Source organism: Cryptomeria japonica, unplaced genomic scaffold (assembly GCF_030272615.1).
Source record: "Cryptomeria japonica unplaced genomic scaffold, Sugi_1.0 HiC_scaffold_413, whole genome shotgun sequence".
Taxonomy (NCBI): Eukaryota; Viridiplantae; Streptophyta; class Pinopsida; order Cupressales; family Cupressaceae; genus Cryptomeria; species Cryptomeria japonica.
In genome coordinates this window covers 2,501-22,500 of record NW_026729234.1, presented here as the reverse complement: position 1 = coordinate 22,500, position 20,000 = coordinate 2,501, and the positions used below count along the sequence as shown (strand labels likewise).

At 60.3% G+C, this 20,000-nt stretch overlaps 2 non-coding genes across 2 annotated transcripts; both read left to right on the top strand.

Moving 5' to 3' along the window:
- The first annotated feature begins 12,182 nt into the window (after positions 1-12,182).
- On the top strand, positions 12,183-12,301 carry LOC131871470 (5S ribosomal RNA). The gene has a single exon (XR_009369687.1). It is a non-coding gene; the product is annotated as a 5S ribosomal RNA (ribosomal RNA).
- A 5,917-nt stretch (positions 12,302-18,218) lies between these two features.
- On the top strand, positions 18,219-18,337 carry LOC131871465 (5S ribosomal RNA). Its single transcript, XR_009369682.1, has one exon. It is a non-coding gene; the product is annotated as a 5S ribosomal RNA (ribosomal RNA).
- Positions 18,338-20,000: the final 1,663 nt, after the last annotated feature.

Here is a 20,000-nt window from a genome sequence, read left to right as displayed (position 1 = left end):
TTGTGTGCCCGAATTTCGCAAGGCAACCTCCATGGGACATGGAAAAGACTCGAGAAGAGAGCTCGCTCACGGGAGAGAGAAGCCAAGGAGACCACGAGAGTGCTGAGAGTGGGACAGCGCTGAATAGGCGGGAGAAGCCTGCGCGTATAAACGGAGATATATATCCAATTGCAACGAAGGAACGTGCCAAAGATCGAGAACAATGGCAGAAATGCTAGTAACGTGCACTTCGGGACCAACGCATCACCGGAAGACAACCGCCAAACATCGAAAGAGTCGCGATGCTCCGCAACCTACGTGCAAAGCGGTCGCACACCGGGTAAGGGAGTGAGAGCCCCAAACATAGCTGGGCGAGGCGCTCACTCCGCTCTTTAATATCTCGTTAATACCGCCAAGGAAATGGCACAAGCACACACACACAAGCATCCTCGGAAGAGGACAGTTCGAGTGACAGGTCAAATCCAAGAGTTCCGAAGACTACCTCCAGGAACAATCGGGAACAAGACCGATTACAAGTCGTCGAGTCTGTTACTGGGCGAACACGAGATGCGCACAGGAAATCGATCAGCCCTCACAATGGCCCAAGGCCAGAGATCGGACTGCTACGATTTACCCCAACAATCATCGTGCCACTCTTCGCAGAGAGGTGATAGACGCCAACGAGCCCGCGCATAGCAATCGAGGTGTAAAAAGGGCGTTGAAGGCAGGAAGCCTGGACGAAAGAGGCTACGAGGTCACCTCGAAGCGGTCTAAGAATCGGGCGCACTTGGGGCGACTACCAGTGCCAACCCCTTATCCCGCGGTGCGTCCGACACACAGAAATTTCCAAGGCGGCCAAGGAGCCTCCCCGCATAGCAATCGGGGTGTGAGGTTACGGATGCAGCATTGATAGCAATCGAGGTGGGAGGCGAAGGATGCAGAAGTGAGAGCCGAGGGATGTAGCAGAGATAGCAATCGGGGTGTGTGATGCAGAAGAGATAGCAATCGAGGTGTGCGGTGGGAAGGGCCCAGCAGCCAGAATGCATGAAGCGACGGATGAAGCAGTGATGACAACCGGGCTGTGAGGAGAGGAGGGATGCAGCCAAGAAAGCAATCAGGGCTCGAGGCAAGGGATGCATCAAGGATAGCAATCATGTTGTGAGGCGAGATTCCAAAGGCTAAACGTGAGAGGCTGCAGGGTCGACTCAGAGAGGTCTATGCATGTGAGAGGCTGAAAGCAAGGTCAACTCGGAGCGGTCTATGCATCGGGCGCGCTTGGGGCGACTACCAGTGCCAACCCCTTATCCCGCGACGCGTCCGACAAAGAGAACGTTCCAAGGCGGCAGAGGAGGTTACCAGCCGAAGGATGCAGTAGCAATAACAGGTATAGTTCCGCGGCGGCCGAGAAGACTCACCGCATAGGAATCGGGATGCGAGGCGAGGGATGCGGCGGGAAGGCCCCGACGGCTAAACGGAAGAGGCTGCAGGGCCGCCTCGGAATGGTCCAAGCATCGGACGCGATTGGGACGACTACCAGTGCCAACCCCTTATCCCGCGATGCGTCCGATACACAGATAGTTCCAAGGCGGCCGAGGAGCCTCACCGCATATCAATCGGGGTGCGAGGCGAGGGATGGGGCGGGAAGGCCCCAACGGCTAGACGGAAGAGGCTTCAGGGCCACCTCGGAATGCTCCAAGCATCGGACGCGCTTGGGGCGACTACCAGTGCCAACCCCTTATCCCGCGATGCGTCCGATACACAGATGGTTCCAAGGCGGCCGAGGAGCCTCACCGCATAGCAATCGGGGGTGCGAGGCGAGGGATGGGGCGGGAAGGCCCCAACGGCTAGACGGAAGAGGCTTCAGGGCCGCCTCGGAATGGTCCAAGCATCGGACGCGCTTGGGGCGACTACCAGTGACAACCCCTCATCCCGCGATGCGTCCGATACGAAGATGGTTCCAAGGCGGCCGAGGAGCCTCACCGCATAGCAATCGGGGTGCGAGGTGGGGGATGCGGCGAGATGGCCCCAACGGCTAGACGGAAGAGGCCACAGGGCCGCGTCGGAATAGTCCAAGCATCGGACGCGCTTGGGGCGACTACCAGTGACAACCCCTTATCCCGCGATGCGTCCGATACGAAGATAGTTCCAAGGCGGCCGAGGAGCCTCACCGCATAGCAATCCGGGTGCGAGGTGGGGGATGCGGCGAGATGGCCCCAACGGCTAGACGGAAGAGGCTGCAGGGCCGCCTCGGAATAGTCCAAGCATCGGACGCGCTTGGGGCGACTACCAGTGACAACCCCTTATCCCGCGATGCTTCCGATACGAAGACAGTTCCAAGGCGGCCGAGGAGCCTCACCGCATAGCAATGGGGGTGCGAGGTGAGGGATGCGGCGAGATGGCCCCAACGGCTAGACGGAAGAGGCCACAGGGCCGCCTCGGAATAGTCCAAGCATCGGACGCGCTTGGGGCGACTACCAGTGACAACCCCTTATCCCGCGATGCATCCGATACGAAGATAGTTCCCAGGCGGCCGAGGAGCCTCACCGCATAGCAATCGGGGTGCGAGGCGAGGGATGCGGCGAGATGGCCCCAAAGGGTAGACGGAAGAGGCTGCGGGGCCGCCTCGGAATAGTCCAAGCATCGAACGCGCTTGGGGCGACTACCACTGCCAACCCCTTATCCCGCGATGCGTCCGATACACAGATAGTTCCGAGGTGGCCGAGGAGCTGGGGGATGCGGCGAGATGGCCCCAACGGCTAGACGGAAGAGGCTGCAGGGCCGCCTCGGAATAGTCCAAGCATCGGACGCGCTTGGGGCGACTACCAGTGACAACCCCTTATCCCGCGATGCGTCCGATACACAGATAGTTCCGAGGCGGCCAAGGAGCCTCACCGCATAGCAATCGTGGTGCGAGGTGGGGGATGCAGCGAGATGGCCCCAACGGCTAGACGGAAGAGGCTGCAGGGCCGCCTCGGAATGGTCCAAGCATCGGACGCGCTTGGGGCGACTACCACTGCCAACCCCTTATCCCGCGATGCGTCCGATACACAGATAGTTCCAAGGCGGCCGAGGAGCCTCACCGAATAGCAATCGGGGTGCGAGGCGAGGGATGCGGCGAGAAAGCCCCAACGGCTAGAGGGAAGAGGCTTCAGGTCCGCCTCGGAATGGTCCAAGCATCGGACGCGCTTGGGGCGACTACTAGTGACAACCCCTTATCCCGCGACGCGTCCGATACACAGATAGTTCCAAGGCGGCCGAGGAGCCTCACCGCATAGCAATCGGGGTGCGAGGCGAGGGATGCGGCGAGAAGGACCCAACGGCTAGACGGAAGAGGCTTCAGGGCCGCCTCGGAATGGTCCAAGCATCGGACGCGCTTGGGGCGACTACCAGTGACAACCCCTTATCCCGCGACGCGTCCGATACACAGATAGTTCCAAGGCGGCCGAGGAGCCTCACCGCATAGCAATCGGGGTGCGAGGCGAGGGATGCGGCGAGAAGGACCCAACGGCTAGACGGAAGAGGCTTCAGGTCCGCCTCGGAATGGTCCAAGCATCGGACGCGCTTGGGGCGACTACCAGTGACAACCCCTTATCCCGCGACGCGTCCGATACACAGATAGTTCCAAGGCGGCCGAGGAGCCTCACCGCATAGCAATCGGGGTGCGAGGCGAGGGATGCGGCGAGAAGGACCCAACGGCTAGACGGAAGAGGCTTCAGGGCCGCCTCGGAATGGTCCAAGCATCGGACGCGCTTGGGGCGACTACCAGTGACAACCCCTTATCCCGCGACGCGTCCGATACACAGATAGTTCCAAGGCGGCCGAGGAGCCTCACCGCATAGCAATCGGGGTGCGAGGCGAGGGATGCGGCGAGAAGGACCCAACGGCTAGACGGAAGAGGCTTCAGGGCCGCCTCGGAATGGTCCAAGCATCGGACGCGCTTGGGGCGACTACCAGTGACAACCCCTTATCCCGCGACGCGTCCGATACACAGATAGTTCCAAGGCGGCCGAGGAGCCTCACCGCATAGCAATCGGGGTGCGAGGCGAGGGATGCGGCGAGAAGGACCCTACGGCTAGACGGAAGAGGCTTCAGGGCCGCCTCGGAATGGTCCAAGCATCGGACGCGCTTGGGGCGACTACCAGTGACAACCCCTTATCCCGCGACGCGTCCGATACACAGATAGTTCCAAGGCGGCCGAGGAGCCTCACCGCATAGCAATCGGGGTGCGAGGCGAGGGATGCGGCGAGAAGGACCCAACGGCTAGACGGAAGAGGCTTCAGGGCCGCCTGGGAATGGTCCATGCATCGCACGCGCTTGGGGCGACTACCAGTGACAACCCCTTATCCCGCGACGCGTCCGATACACAGATAGTTCCAAGGCGGCCGAGGAGCCTCACCGCATAGCAATCGGGGTGCGAGGCGAGGGATGCGGCGAGAAGGACCCAACGGCTAGACGGAAGAGGCTTCAGGGCCGCCTCGGAATGGTCCAAGCATCGGACGCGCTTGGGGCGACTACCAGTGACAACCCCTTATCCCGCGACGCGTCCGATACACAGATAGTTCCAAGGCGGCCGAGGAGCCTCACCGCATAGCAATCGGGGTGCGAGTCGAGGGATGCGGCGAGAAGGACCCAACGGCTAGACGGAAGAGGCTTCAGGGCCGCCTCGGAATGGTCCAAGCATCGGACGCGCTTGGGGCGACTACCAGTGACAACCCCTTATCCCGCGATGCGTCTGATACACAGATAGTTCCAAGGCGGCCGAGGAGCCTCACCGCATAGCAATCGGGGTGCGAGGCAAGGGATGCGGCGAGAAGGACCCAACGGCTAGACGGAAGAGGCTTCAGGGCCGCCTCGGAATGGTCCAAGCATCGGACGCGCTTGGGGCGACTACCGTTGCCAACCCCTTATCCCGCGATGCGTCTGATACACAGATAGTTCCGAGGCGGCCGAGGAGCCTCACCGCATAGCAATCGGGTTGCGAGGCAGATTATTGGGAAGGGAACCCCCTGGGATGCGGCTCAAGCAGTGCCCAAAGGGACTGGAATGCGGAATCACATCGAGAGACCCAAATGCTATACGAGGGCTCAAATCGAATTATCGATTTGGCCACGACATGGACGCATCGGAACGACTACCTTTGCCGAACCACTCGCAATTGCATCCATACCGAAACCAATAGACATTTCCGTTAGAGCCCTCGCATAGCATTCGGGAATCTCGCATGCCCCTCTAAATCGACCAATGCTGGCGCTCAACGAAAATCCGAGCGCTACCACCGTTCGAGCGCCAGCATTGGTCGAGTTAGAGGGGCACGGGGGAGAATGCTCCAGTCAACACCTCCCCTATATAAGTTATTTGTCCGATTCTCGCACAACCGTAGTCTGCCTCGTCGAATCAAACAACGGTCCCAGATTCCGACTTCCGTTCCGTAGAGACCCAAAAGCTAGATGGAGGCTCGCAAGAAAGAGAGTCGGCGCATAGCAATCGGGTTTCTCGAACGTTTAGGGACCGAGCTCACTTGCGGATAGGGCAAAATCCGCCAAGCAACCCAAAAGCTAGACGGGGGCTCGAATCGAATCGCCTAGGCGGCCACAACAACGACGTGTTGGATCGACTACCAGTGCCAAACCATTCAGCAAGACTAGTCTGTGTCGAGGCCGGATAGAGATTCTCAGAGAGCGCCCGTATAGCATTTAGGAGACCTGCCGCGTCCCTCACACTCGACAAATGGTGGTGCACGTTTATAAATCCGAGCGATCCCAACCCTTTCAAGCACCAACATCGGTCGAGATAGAGGGGCACGGAGGGGGCTGCGTGAGACAACACAGTCCCCTATATAAGTTATTTGTCCGATTCTCACACATCCGAAGAATGGTCATCAAATCGGACAACAGCCCAAACTTCCGACTTCCGTCCCAGAAAGCCCAAGAGCTATCTAAAACGTTCATGGCCGGAACTCGATCGCGGCTATACCAGTCCGCCAAGCAACCCAAAAGCTAGACTGGAGCTCTAGTCGAATCACCTCTGTGGCCATTGCAAGGACGTGTTGGAGCGACTACCATTGCCGAACCATTCCGCAGGTCGAGTCCATACCAAGGCCGCATAGAGATTCACGATGAGCTCCTGCATAGCAATCAGGAGACTTGCCGTGTCCATCACAATCGATAAATCCTGGTGCAAGATTTTTGCATCCGAGCGCTCCAACCAGTCGAGCACCAGCATCAATCGACATAAACGGGCACGGGGGGAGGATGCTCGAGAACACTACCTCCCCTATATAAGTTATTTGTCCGATTCTCAAGCAGCCGAAGTCTGGTCATCGAATCGGGTCAAAGACCACAACTTCCGACTTTACCCACAATGCAAGTCATCGAATCGAACATCGGCCCCCGAGTCGGACTCCATGCGTATGTCAGGTCATCGGACCCAAATTCCGCCTTCCTGCGCATGGCGGGCCATCAATATCAACTCGGTCATCGGACCCAAACTCCGCCTTTCTGCGCATGGCACGCCTTCAAATCGGTCATCGGACCCAAATTCCGCCTTCCTGTGCATGGCGGGCCATCAACATCAACTCGGTCATCGGACCCAAATTCCGCCTTTCTGCGCATGGCACGCCATCAACTCGGTCATCGGACCCAAATTCCGCCTTCCTGCGCATGGCAGGTCATCGGACACAAATTCAGACCTCGCCAATATGCCTACGTATCGAATCGGTCATCGGACCCAACTTCCGACTTCATCCATACTGTAGGGTCTTTGAGGTTGGCGCGGTGCGCTCAACCCGGGGAGTCGACCCATCGAAGCATACACCTCCCCTATATAAGCTATTTGTCCGATTCCCACACCTGTGTAGTTTGCACCTCTGACCAGGACATCGACCCCAACTTCCGAACTCGACTGCAACGACGGCACCAGCGCCTTGGTGCGCACCTTGCGACGCACAGTCCCAACATTCGCCTTCCTGCACATGGCAGGTCATCGGACCCAAATTCCGACCTCGCGAGTATGCCTACATATCGAATCGGTCATCGGACACAACTTCCGACTTCATCCATACCGTAGGGTCTTTGAGGTTGGCGCGGTGCGCTCAACCCGGGGAGTCGACCCAACGAAGCATACACCTCCCCTATATAAGCTATTTGTCCGATTCCCACACCTGTGTAGTTTGCACCTCCGATCAGGACATCGACCCCAACTTCCGAACTCGCCTGCAACGACCGAACCAGCGCCTTGGTGCGCACCTTGCAACGCACAGTGCCAACATTCGCCTTCCTGCACATGGCAGGTCATCGGACCCAAATTCCGACCTCGCGAGTATGCCTACATATCGAATCGGTCATCGGACCCAACTTCCGACTTCATCCATACCGTAGGGTCTTTGAGGTTGGCGCGGTGCGCTCAACCCGGGGAGTCGACCCAACGAAGCATACACCTCCCCTATATAAGCTATTTGTCCGATTCCCACACCTGTGTAGCTTGCACCTCCGATCAGGACATCGACCCCAACTTCCGAACTCGACTAAAAAGACCGCACCAGCACCTTGGTGTGCACCTTGCAACGCACAGTGCCAACATTCGCCTTCCTGCACATGGCAGGTCATCGGACCCAAATTCCGACCTCATGAGCATACCTACTAATCGAATCGGTCATCGGACCCAACTTCCGACTTCATCCATACCGTAGGGTCTTTGAGGTTGGCGCGGTGCGCTCAACCTGGGGAGTCGACCCATCGAAGCATACACCTCCCCTATATAAGCTATTTGTCCGATTCCGACACCTGTGTAGTTTGCACCTCCGCTCAGGACATCGACCCCAACTTCCGAACTCGCCTGCAACGACCGAACCAGCGCCTTGGTGCGCACCAAAAGTGCGCACTTTTGGAGGGCACTTTTGTGCGCTCCAAAGGTGCGCACTTTTGGAGGGCACTTTTGTGCGCTCCAAAGGTGCGCACTTTTGGAGGGCACTTTTTGGAGGGCACTTTTGTGCGCTCCAAAGGTGCGCACTTTTGGAGGGCACTTTTTGGAGGGCACTTTTCTGCGCTCCAAAGGTGCGCACTTTTGGAGGGCACTTTTTGGAGGGCACTTTTCTGCGCTCCAAAGGTGCGCACTTTTGGAGGGCACTTTTTGGAGGGCACTTTTCTGCGCTCCAAAGGTGCGCACTTTTGGAGGGCACTTTTTGGAGGGCACTTTTCTGCGCTCCAAAGGTGCGCACTTTTGGAGGGCACTTTTGTGCACTCCAAAGGTGCACACTTTTGGAGGGCACTTTTTGGAGGGCACTTTTCTGCACTCCAAAGGTGCGCACTTTTGGAGGGCACTTTTTGGAGGGCACTTTTGTGCGCTCCAAAGGTGCGCACTTTTGGAGGGCACTTTTTGGAGGGCACTTTTGTGCGCTCCAAAGGTGCGCACTTTTGGAGGGCACTTTTGTGCACTCCAAAGGTGCGCACTTTTGGAGGGCACTTTTCCTGCGCTCCAAAGGTGCACACCTAGGTGAGCACCTTCGACCACACCTTGTAGCACACCAAACTCTGACTTTCGACTTCATCCGCAATGCAGGGTCTTTGAGGTTGGCGCAATGCGCACAACCAGGGGAGTCGACCCATCAAACCCAACACCTCCCCTATATAAGCTATTTGTCTGATTCTCATACATGCGTAGCCTGCAGGAGCAATTAGGACATCGACCCCAACTTTCGGCTTCTAAACGAAAACAAGGTCTTTGAGGTTGGTGTAATGCGAACAACTAGGGGAGTCAACCCATCAAACCCAACACCTCCCCTATATAAGCTATTTGTCTGATTCTCATACATGTGTAGTCTACAGGAGCAATTAGGACATCGACCCCAACTTTTGACTTCTTAACGAAAACAAGGTCTTTGAGGTTGACGTAATGCGCACAACCAGGGGAGTCGACCCATCAAACCCAACACCTCCCCTATATAAGCTATTTGTCCGATTCTCATACATGTGTAGCCTACAGGAGCCATTAGGACATTGACCCCAACTTTTGACTTCTTAACGAAAACAAGGTCTTTGAGGTTGGCGTAATGCGCACAACCAAGGGAGTTGACCCATCAAACCCAACACCTCCCCTATATAAGCTATTTGTCTGATTCTCATACATGTGTAGCCTGCAACAACGATTAGGACATCCACCCCAACTTCTGAATTCGTCTGCGTTGACCGCACCAAAGGTGCACGCCTTGGTGCTCACCAAAATCCGACTTCCGACTTCTTCTGCTATGCGGGGTCTTTGAGGTTGGCGCAGTGCGCACAACCAGGGGAGTCAACCCACCGAATGCAACACCTCCCCTATATAAGCTATTTGTCTGATTCTCATACATGCGTAGACTGCAGCAATGATTAGGACATCCACCCCAACTTTTGACTTCTTAAACAAGACAGGGTCTTTGAAGTTGGTGCAGTGCACACAACCAGGGGAGTCGACCCATCAAACGCAACACCTCCCCTATATAAAGCTATTTGTCCGATTCTCATACGTGTAGTCTGCAGCAGCGATTAGGACATCGACCCCAACTTCCGAATTCGTTTGCATTGACCGCACCAAAGGTGCACGCCTTGGTGTGCACCTTGGAGTGCACTTTGGTGCTCACCTCGGTGCACACTTTGGTGTGCACCTCGGTGTGCACCAAAGGTGCGCACCTTGGAGCGCACCAAAGGTGTACACTTTGGAGCGCACCACATAGGGTCTTTGAGAGGTTGGCGCAGTGCGCACACCAAGGTGGGTGTTGAGGTGCGTGCCGAGGTGGGTGGGTGCTAGGGTGCGCTCCATGGTGGGTGCCAGGGTGGGTGCGTGCTAGGGTGGATTCCAAAGAGGGTCATAGGGTGGGTGCCAAGGTGGGTTGGTGATATAGTGGGTTCAAAGGTGGGTACTAGGGTGGGTTCCAAGGTGGGTCACAAGTTGGGTGCCAGGATGCGTGGGTGTTAGGTTGGGTGCCAAGGTGGGCTCCTGCGTGGGTGGGTGCTAGGGTGGGTTTCAAGGTGGACGCGAGGGCGGGTGCCAAGGTGGGTAACAAGTTGGGTGTTAGGATGGGTGAGTGCTAGAGTGGGTGCCAAGGTGGGTGGGTGCTAAGGTGGATGCCAAGGTGGTTCACAGGGTGGGTGGGTTCTAGGGTGAGTTCCAAGGTGGGTCACAGGTTTAGTGCTAGGGTGCGTGTCAAGGCGGGTGTCGAGGTGCCTGGGTGCTAGGGTGTGGATGCCAATGTGGGTCATAGGGTGGGTACTAGGGTGGGCTGCAATGTGGGTGCCAAGGTGGGTAACATGCTCGGTTGGTTCTAAATTGGGTGTCAGGGTGGGTGTGCACCCACCTTGCCCGAGGTGGGTGCCAAGGTGCCAGTGTGGGTGGGTGCTAAGGTGGATGCCAAGGTGGGTGAGAAGGTGGGTGATAGGTTGAGTGGTAGGATGGGTGGGTGCCAAGATGGGTCACAGGGTGGGTGCAAGGGTGGGTAGGTGCTAGGGTTGGTGTCAGGGTGGGTGGGTGCTAGGTTGGGTTCCAAGGTGGGTGCGAGGGTGAGTGTCAAGGTGGGTCACAGGTTAGGTGCTAGGATGGGTGAGTGCTAGGGTGCAAAGGTGCCAGGGTGGGTGCTAGGATGGGTCGATGCTAGGGTGAGTGGCAAGGTGGGTCCACAAGTGTCAAGGTGGGTGCCGAGGTGGGTGCCAACTTGGGTTCCAAGGTGGGTGCCAAGTGGGCGACTGCTATGGTGGATGCCAAGGTGGGTCACGGGGTGGGTGCCAAGTTGCTAGGTTGTGTTCCAAGGTGGGTGCCAACGTGGCTGCTAGGGTGCGTGGGTTAAAGGGTGTGTCACAACGTGGGTGCCAGGATGGGTGCGCACCCACACTGGCCAAGACGGGTGCAAGGTTGGGTTCCAAGCCCGGTCACAGGCTGGGTGCTAGGATGGGTGGGTGCCAAGGTGGGCACCAGGGTGGGTGCACCCACCCTGGCCAAGGTGGGTCACGGGGTGGGTCCTAGGGTGGGTAACAGGGTGGGTACTAAGGTGCGTGCCAAGGTGGGTCATGGGGTGGGTGCCAAGGTGGGCACCAGGGTGGGTGTGCACCAACCCTAGCCAGGGTAGGTCACGGGGTGGTTGTCGGGGTGGGCGTCAAGGAGCCAAGGTGGGTGGCAAGTAGCCAAGTTGCGTGCCAAGGTGGGTGTCGGGGTGGGTGCCAAGGATCCAAGGTGGGTGCCAAGGAACCAAGGTGGGTGTCTGGGTGGGTGCCGAGGTGGGAGCCAGGGTGGGTCCCAAGGTGAGTGCAAAGGTGGGTGCCAGGGTCAAGGTGAGTGCCAATGTGGGTTCCAAGGTGCCAGGGTCAGGGTGAGTGCCAATGTGGGTTCAAAGGTGCTAAGTTGGGTGCGAGGTTGGGTGCGAGGGTGGGTGGGTGCCAAGGTGTGCTAGGTGGAAGCCCGGGTGGGTCGGCATCCCATGGGTGTCGAGTTGGGTGCCTGATGGGTGCTTCTTGTCAAGTTTTAGTCGTCGGGACTCATTTCGAGCCTTAGAGGTCGTTTCTTGTCCGGTTGCCCTGTCTTCGACCTGGGAACCCAATTTTGGTCCTCGGGTCCCATTTTTTTTTGTCTCGCATCCCACTTTTGGCCTGTGGCCTTTTCGGGGTCGATTCTCGTTTTGGGCATCAGAGCATGTTTCTTCTCCTAAAACCCAATATTTGTTTATTAAGTCTCGGAACACATTTTTGTTCTCGTGGACCCATCATGGGTCTTGGAACGCATTTGTGGTCCTTGGGTCCCATTTTGCATCCCGAAACTTGTGTTTTGGTGCTTGATCCCTATTTTGGGTGCCCACCTTGCACCAAGTGCGCACCCGGGGCAAACCGAGCGCCTTGGTGCACCGGGGCAAGATCGAGCGTGCACCCGAGGCGCCCCGAACATGCACCAAGGTGCACTCGGCCCACATGTGAGCGCAGGTCGTTGCGCCCGAGGTGGTGTGTGGGCACCGCGTTGCAGACGGGACACTGCACGCACACGACGCCCCGTCCAGGTGCACGCACGTAGGCCGGGCCGGGTGCACACCCGACGCCCTAGCAAGGTGCGCGCACCCGGGCAGGGCTCACACTTGGCGAACGGGGCGCACTTCGCGAGGGAGGGTGTGCACCTCGACGGGGGTGGGTGGCCGGGGTGGATTCGCACGTGGGTCGCGGTTTGCTAAGTACACACTGCGACAAGCTCATAACGGGTGCGATCATACCAGCGTTAGTGCACCGGATCCCATCAGAACTCCGCAGTTAAGCGCGCTTGGGCCGGAGTAGTACTGGGATGGGTGACCTCCCGGAAAGTCCCGGTGTTGCACCCTTTCTTAGTTTTTCGCCGGGCGTCGCAATGCTATTTGAATAAACCTTTTGCCCGTTTGCGTTCTCGTCGGGGCCGGGCCGGGCCGGGGTGCGCTGCCCGCACTACCGCGCGCGCGGGGGCGACACCGAGCGCGCACCCGAGGCGCCCCGAGCACACAGGCCACGGTGCAACCCGGGCGTTGTGCGCGCACCCCGGTGCGCCCGAGGTGCTGCGCGCGCACCCAGGTGAAATCGGTGTGCACCTCGGCCAGTGCGCGCTCGGTCGAGTCGCGCACGTTGGCCAAGGTGCACGGTGATGTTTCTTACTCTAAGGTTCCGCACCAGACGCCCGGGACAGGTGAGCGAAGCTGGGCGGGGCCGGGTGCGCGGCCGGGGCAGGTGCACGCAGCTGGAGAGAGCTTTGGAGCACACCAGAGGTGCGCACCTTGGAGCACACTTCGGAGCGCACCAATGATGCGCTCCATTCAAAAGTTTCCTGAAAAGGCAAAAAAAGTTGAGATTATAGAATTTCCCACTTGAGAGATTGTAAAAAAAAAAAATTTAAAATGAAGGAAACGCGGGTGCCAAGGTGTGCGCGCCCGGGTGCGCAGCCCAGCCAAGGTGTGCGCACCAAGGCGCCCACCCTGGCGAAGGTGCACGCAAGGTGCGCACCCGAGGCAAACCGGACAATTAACCCAACTTTCGACTTCGCGCGCACCTGCGCACCTTGGAGCGCACTTCGGAGCGCTCCTTGTTGCGCACCAATCTTGGGCACCTCGGAGTGCACCATGGCGCCCACCAAGGTGCGCACCCGGGGCAAACCGAGCTCCGACTTCGTGCGCACCTTGGAGCGCACGAAAGGTGCGCACCATGGCGCCCACCAAGGTGCGCAGCCCAGCCAAGGCGTGCGCATCAAGGTGCGCACCCTGGCGAAGGTGCGCACCCGGGGCAAACCGAGCTCCGACTTCGTGCGCACCTTGGAGCGCACAAAGGGTGCGCAACCCAGCCAAGGTGTGCGCACCCCGGGCAAACCGAGCTCCGAATCGTGCGCACCTTGGAGCACACTTCGGAGCCCTCCTTGGTGCGCACCGATGTTGCGCACCTCGGAGCGCACCCGGGGAAAACAATGCAATTAACCCGACTTTCGACTTCGTGGGCACCTCGGAGCGCTCTCGGGTTCGCACCTCGGAGCACACCGAGGTGCGCACCTTTGATGCGCTGCCTTCACCAATTTCCAGAAAAGGCAAGAAAACATTGAGAAGGTGTGCGCACCGAGGTGCCCACCCTGGCGAAGGTGCACGCGAGGTGCGCACCCGGGGCAAACCGGGCTCCGACTTCGTGCACGCCATGCTGCGCACCTTGGAGGGCCATGGTGCGCACCTTGGAGCACACTTCGGAGCGCTCAATGGTGCCCAACCCAGCCAAGGTGCCCACCGCGGCGAAGGTGCACGCGAGGTGCGCACCCGGGGCAAACCGGGCTCCGACTTCGTGCACGCCGCACCTTGGAGCACACTTCGGAGCGCTCCTTGGTGCGCACCAGGGCGCGCAACCCAGCCGAGGTGCCCACCCCGGCGAAGGTGCACGCGGGGTGCGCACCCGAGGCAAACCGGGCTCCGACTTCGTGCACGCCATGGTGCCCACCGCGGCGAAGGTGCACGCGAGGTGCGCACCCGGGGCAAACCGGGCTCCGACTTCGTGCACGCCGCACCTTGGAGCACACTTCGGAGCGCTCCTTGGTGCGCACCAGGGCGCGCAACCCAGCCGAGGTGCCCACCCCGGCGAAGGTGCACGCGAGGTGCGCACCCGGGGCAAACCGGGCTCCGACTTCGTGCACGCCATGGTGCCCACCGCGGCGAAGGTGCACGCGAGGTGCGCACCCGGGGCAAACCGGGCTCCGACTTCGTGCACGCCGCACCTTGGAGCACACTTCGGAGCGCTCCTTGGTGCGCACCATGGTGCCCACCAGGGCGCGCAACCCCGCCGAAGGTGCACGCGAGGTGCGCACCCGGGGCAAACCGGGCTCCGACTTCGTGCACGCCGCACCTTGGAGCACACTTCGGAGCGCTCCTTGGTGCGCACCAGGGCGCGCAACCCCGCCGAAGGTGCACGCGAGGTGCGCACCCGGGGCAAACCGGGCTCCGACTTCGTGCACGCCATGGTGCGCACCAGGGTGCCCACCGCGGCGAAGGTGCGCACCCGGGGCAAACCGGGCTCCGACTTCGTGCACGCCGCACCTTGGAGCACACTTCGGAGCGCTCCTTGGTGCGCACCAGGGCGCGCAACCCAGCCGAGGTGCCCACCCCGGCGAAGGTGCACGCGAGGTGCGCACCCGGGGCAAACCGGGCTCCGACTTCGTGCACGCCATGGTGCCCACCGCGGCGAAGGTGCGCACCCGGGGCAAACCGGGCTAGGACTTCGTGCACGCCGCACCTTGGAGCACACTTCGGAGCGCTCCTTGGTGCGCACCATGGTGCCCACCAGGCCGCGCAACCCAGCCAAGGTGTGCGCACCAAGGTGCACGCGAGGTGCGCACCCGGGGCAAACCGGGGTCCGGCTTCGTGCACGCCGCACCTTGGAGCACACATCGGGGCGCTCCCGGGTTCGCACCGGCGTTGCGCACCGTGGTGGGCACCTCGGAGCGCACCGTGGTGGGCACCTCGGAGCACACCAAGGTGGGCAGCGAGGTGCGCACCTTTGATGCGATGCCTTCACTAATTTCCATAAAAGGCAAAAGAAAACGAGATTTTAAAATTTCCGTTTTGAAAGATAGTGAGAAAAAGGGAATGCTGGTGCCATCTTGAGCCCGCCCTGGTGCGCAGCCCAGCCAAGGTGTGCGCACCAAGGTGCCCACCCTGGCGAAGGTGCGCGCCCGGGCAATTAACCCAACTTCCAACTTCGCGCGCGCCAGGGTGGGAGCGCACCCAACAACCGGGCCTGGGAAGAGCCAATGCGAGAAACCCCACCAAACGCTCTGACAAAAAAAGAGGGGGCGCTCCAGTAACCCCGCTTCGGAGCGCACCCTGGGCAAACCCAGCCAGGGTGCCCACCCCGGCCAAGGTGCAGGCGAGGTGCGCACCCGGGGCAAACCGGGCTCCGACAACGTGCACGCCGCACCTTGGAGCACACTTCGTAGCGCTCCCGGGTGCGCACCTCAGAGCACACCAAGGTGGGCAGCGAGGTGCGCACCTTTGATGCGCTGCCTTCACTAATTTCCAGAAAAGGCAAAAAAAAGAGGAGATTTTAAAATTTCCGTTTTGAAAGATAGTGAAAAAAACGGAACGCGGGTGCCATCTTGAGCCCGCCCGGGTGCACAGCCCAGGTAAGGTGCCCACCCTGGCAAAGGTGCGCACCCGGGCAATTAACCCTACTTCCGACTTCGTGCGCGCCAGGGTGGCAACCGGGCCTGGGAAGAGCCAATGCGAGAAACCCCACCAAACGCTCCGACAAAAAAAGAGGCGGCGCTCCAATAACCCCGCTTCGGAGCGCAGCCGGGGCAAACCCAGCCAAGGTGCCCACCCCGACGAAGGTGCACGCGAGGTGCGCACCCGGGGCAAACCGGGCTCCGACAACGTGCACGCAGCACCTTGGAGCACACTTCGAAGCACTCCCGGGTGCCCACCGGCGTTGCGCACCGTGGTGGGCAGCGAGGTGCGCACCTTTGATGCGCTGCCTTCACTAATTTCCAGAAAAGGCAAAAAAAAATGAGATTTTAAAATTTCCGTTTTGAAAGATAGTGAAAAAAAACGGAACGCGGGTGCCATCTTGAGCCCGCCCTGGTGCGCAGCCCAGGCAAGGCATGCGCACCAAGGTGCCCACCCGCGGTGCACACCCGGGGCAAACCGGGCTCCGACTTCGTGCAGGCCGCACCTTGGAGCACACTTCGGAGCGCTCCTTGGTGCGCACCATGGTGCCCACCAGGGCGCACCCGGGGCAAACCGGGCTCCGACTTCGTGCACGCCGCACCTTGGAGCACACATCGGAGCGCTCCCAGGTTCGCACCAGCGTTGCGCACCTTTGATGCGCTGCCTTCACTAATTTCCAGAAAAGGCAAAAAAAAACGATATTTTAAAATTTCCGTTCTGAAAGATAGTGAAAAAAACGGAACGCGGGTGCCATCTTGAGCCCTTCCTGGTGCGCAGCCCAGGCAAGTTGTGCGCACCAAGGTGCCCACCCTGGCGGAGGTGCGCGCCCGGGGCAAACCGGGCTCCGACTTCGTGCACTGCATGGTGCCCACCAAGGCGCGCAACCCAGCCAAGGTGCCCACCGCAGCGAAGGTGCACGCGAGGTGCGCACCCGAGGTGCACACCCGGGGCAAACCGAGCTCCGACTTCGTGCACGCCGCACCTTGGAGCACACTTCAGAGCGCTCCTTGGTGCGCACCAGGGCGCGCAACCCAGCCAAGGTGCTCACCCCGGCGAAGGTGCACGCGAGGTGCGCACCCGGGGCAAGCCGGGCTCGGACTTCGTGCACGCCGCACCTTGGAGCACACATCGGAGCGCTCCCGGGTTCGCACCAGCATTGCGCACCTTTGATGCGCTGCCTTCACTAATTTCCAGAAAAGGCAAAAAAAAAAAAAAAAACGAGATTTTAAAATTTCCGTTTTGAAAGATAGTGAAAAAAACGGAACGCGGGTGCCATCTTGAGCCCGCCCTGGTGTGCAGCCCAGGCAAGTTGTGCGCACCAAGGCACCCACCCTGGCCAAGGTGGGTCACGGGGTGGGTCCTAGGGTGGGTAACGGGGTGGGTACTAAGGTGCGTGCCAAGGTGGGTCATGGGGTGGGTGCCAAGGTGGGCACCAGGGTGGGTGTGCACCAACCCTAGCCAGGGTAGGTCACGGGGTGGTTGTCGGGGTGGGCGTCAAGGAGCCAAGGTGGGTGGCAAGTAGCCAAGTTGCGTGCCAAGGTGGGTGTCGGGGTGGGTGCCAAGGATCCAAGGTGGGTGCCAAGGAACCAAGGTGGGTGTCTGGGTGGGTGCCGAGGTGGGAGCCAGGGTGGGTCCCAAGGTGAGTGCAAAGGTGGGTGCCAGGGTCAAGGTGAGTGCCAATGTGGGTTCCAAGGTGCCAGGGTCAGGGTGAGTGCCAATGTGGGTTCAAAGGTGCTAAGTTGGGTGCGAGGTTGGGTGCGAGGGTGGGTGGGTGCCAAGGTGTGCTAGGTGGAAGCCCGGGTGGGTCGGCATCCCATGGGTGTCGAGTTGGGTGCCTGATGGGTGCTTCTTGTCAAGTTTTAGTCGTCGGGACTCATTTCGAGCCTTAGAGGTCGTTTCTTGTCCGGTTGCCCTGTCTTCGACCTGGGAACCCAATTTTGGTCCTCGGGTCCCATTTTTTTTTGTCTCGCATCCCACTTTTGGCCTGTGGCCTTTTCGGGGTCGATTCTCGTTTTGGGCATCAGAGCATGTTTCTTCTCCTAAAACCCAATATTTGTTTATTAAGTCTCGGAACACATTTTTGTTCTCGTGGACCCATCATGGGTCTTGGAACGCATTTGTGGTCCTTGGGTCCCATTTTGCATCCCGAAACTTGTGTTTTGGTGCTTGATCCCTATTTTGGGTGCCCACCTTGCACCAAGTGCGCACCCGGGGCAAACCGAGCGCCTTGGTGCACCGGGGCAAGATCGAGCGTGCACCCGAGGCGCCCCGAACATGCACCAAGGTGCACTCGGCCCACATGTGAGCGCAGGTCGTTGCGCCCGAGGTGGTGTGTGGGCACCGCGTTGCAGACGGGACACTGCACGCACACGACGCCCCGTCCAGGTGCACGCACGTAGGCCGGGCCGGGTGCACACCCGACGCCCTAGCAAGGTGCGCGCACCCGGGCAGGGCTCACACTTGGCGAACGGGGCGCACTTCGCGAGGGAGGGTGTGCACCTCGACGGGGGTGGGTGGCCGGGGTGGATTCGCACGTGGGTCGCGGTTTGCTAAGTACACACTGCGACAAGCTCATAACGGGTGCGATCATACCAGCGTTAGTGCACCGGATCCCATCAGAACTCCGCAGTTAAGCGCGCTTGGGCCGGAGTAGTACTGGGATGGGTGACCTCCCGGGAAGTCCCGGTGTTGCACCCTTTTTTAGTTTTTCGCCGGGCGTCGCAATGCTATTTGAATAAACCTTTTGCCCGTTTGCGTTCTCGTCGGGGCCGGGCCGGGCCGGGGTGCGCTGCCCGCACTACCGCGCGCGCGGGGGCGACACCGAGCGCGCACCCGAGGCGCCCCGAGCACACAGGCCACGGTGCAACCCGGGCGTTGTGCGCGCACCCCGGTGCGCCCGAGGTGCTGCGCGCGCACCCAGGTGAAATCGGTGTGCACCTCGGCCAGTGCGCGCTCGGTCGAGTCGCGCACGTTGGCCAAGGTGCACGGTGATGTTTCTTACTCTAAGGTTCCGCACCAGACGCCCGGGACAGGTGAGCGAAGCTGGGCGGGGCCGGGTGCGCGGCCGGGGCAGGTGCACGCAGCTAGAGAGAGCTTTGGAGCACACCAGAGGTGCGCACCTTGGAGCACACTTCGGAGCGCACCAATGATGCGCTCCATTCAAAAGTTTCCTGAAAAGGCAAAAAAAGTTGAGATTATAGAATTTCCCACTTGAGAGATTGTAAAAAAAAAAAATTTAAAATGAAGGAAACGCGGGTGCCAAGGTGTGCGCGCCCGGGTGCGCAGCCCAGCCAAGGTGTGCGCACCAAGGCGCCCACCCTGGCGAAGGTGCACGCAAGGTGCGCACCCGAGGCAAACCGGACAATTAACCCAACTTTCGACTTCGCGCGCACCTGCGCACCTTGGAGCGCACTTCGGAGCGCTCCTTGGTGCGCACCAATCTTGGGCACCTCGGAGTGCACCATGGCGCCCACCAAGGTGCGCACCCGGGGCAAACCGAGCTCCGACTTCGTGCGCACCTTGGAGCGCACGAAAGGTGCGCACCATGGCGCCCACCAAGGTGCGCAGCCCAGCCAAGGCGTGCGCATCAAGGTGCGCACCCTGGCGAAGGTGCGCACTCCGGGGCAAACCGAGCTCCGACTTCGTGCGCACCTTGGAGCGCACAAAGGGTGCGCAACCCAGCCAAGGTGTGCGCACCCCGGGCAAACCGAGCTCCGAATCGTGCGCACCTTGGAGCACACTTCGGAGCCCTCCTTGGTGCGCACCGATGTTGCGCACCTCGGAGCGCACCCGGGGAAAACAATGCAATTAACCCGACTTTCGACTTCGTGGGCACCTCGGAGCGCTCTCGGGTTCGCACCTCGGAGCACACCGAGGTGCGCACCTTTGATGCGCTGCCTTCACCAATTTCCAGAAAAGGCAAGAAAACATTGAGAAGGTGTGCGCACCGAGGTGCCCACCCTGGCGAAGGTGCACGCGAGGTGCGCACCCGGGGCAAACCGGGCTCCGACTTCGTGCACGCCATGCTGCGCACCTTGGAGGGCCATGGTGCGCACCTTGGAGCACACTTCGGAGCGCTCAATGGTGCCCAACCCAGCCAAGGTGCCCACCGCGGCGAAGGTGCACGCGAGGTGCGCACCCGGGGCAAACCGGGCTCCGACTTCGTGCACGCCGCACCTTGGAGCACACTTCGGAGCGCTCCTTGGTGCGCACCAGGGCGCGCAACCCAGCCGAGGTGCCCACCCCGGCGAAGGTGCACGCGGGGTGCGCACCCGGGGCAAACCGGGCTCCGACTTCGTGCACGCCATGGTGCCCACCGCGCCAAGGTGCACGCGAGGTGCGCACCCGGGGCAAACCGGGC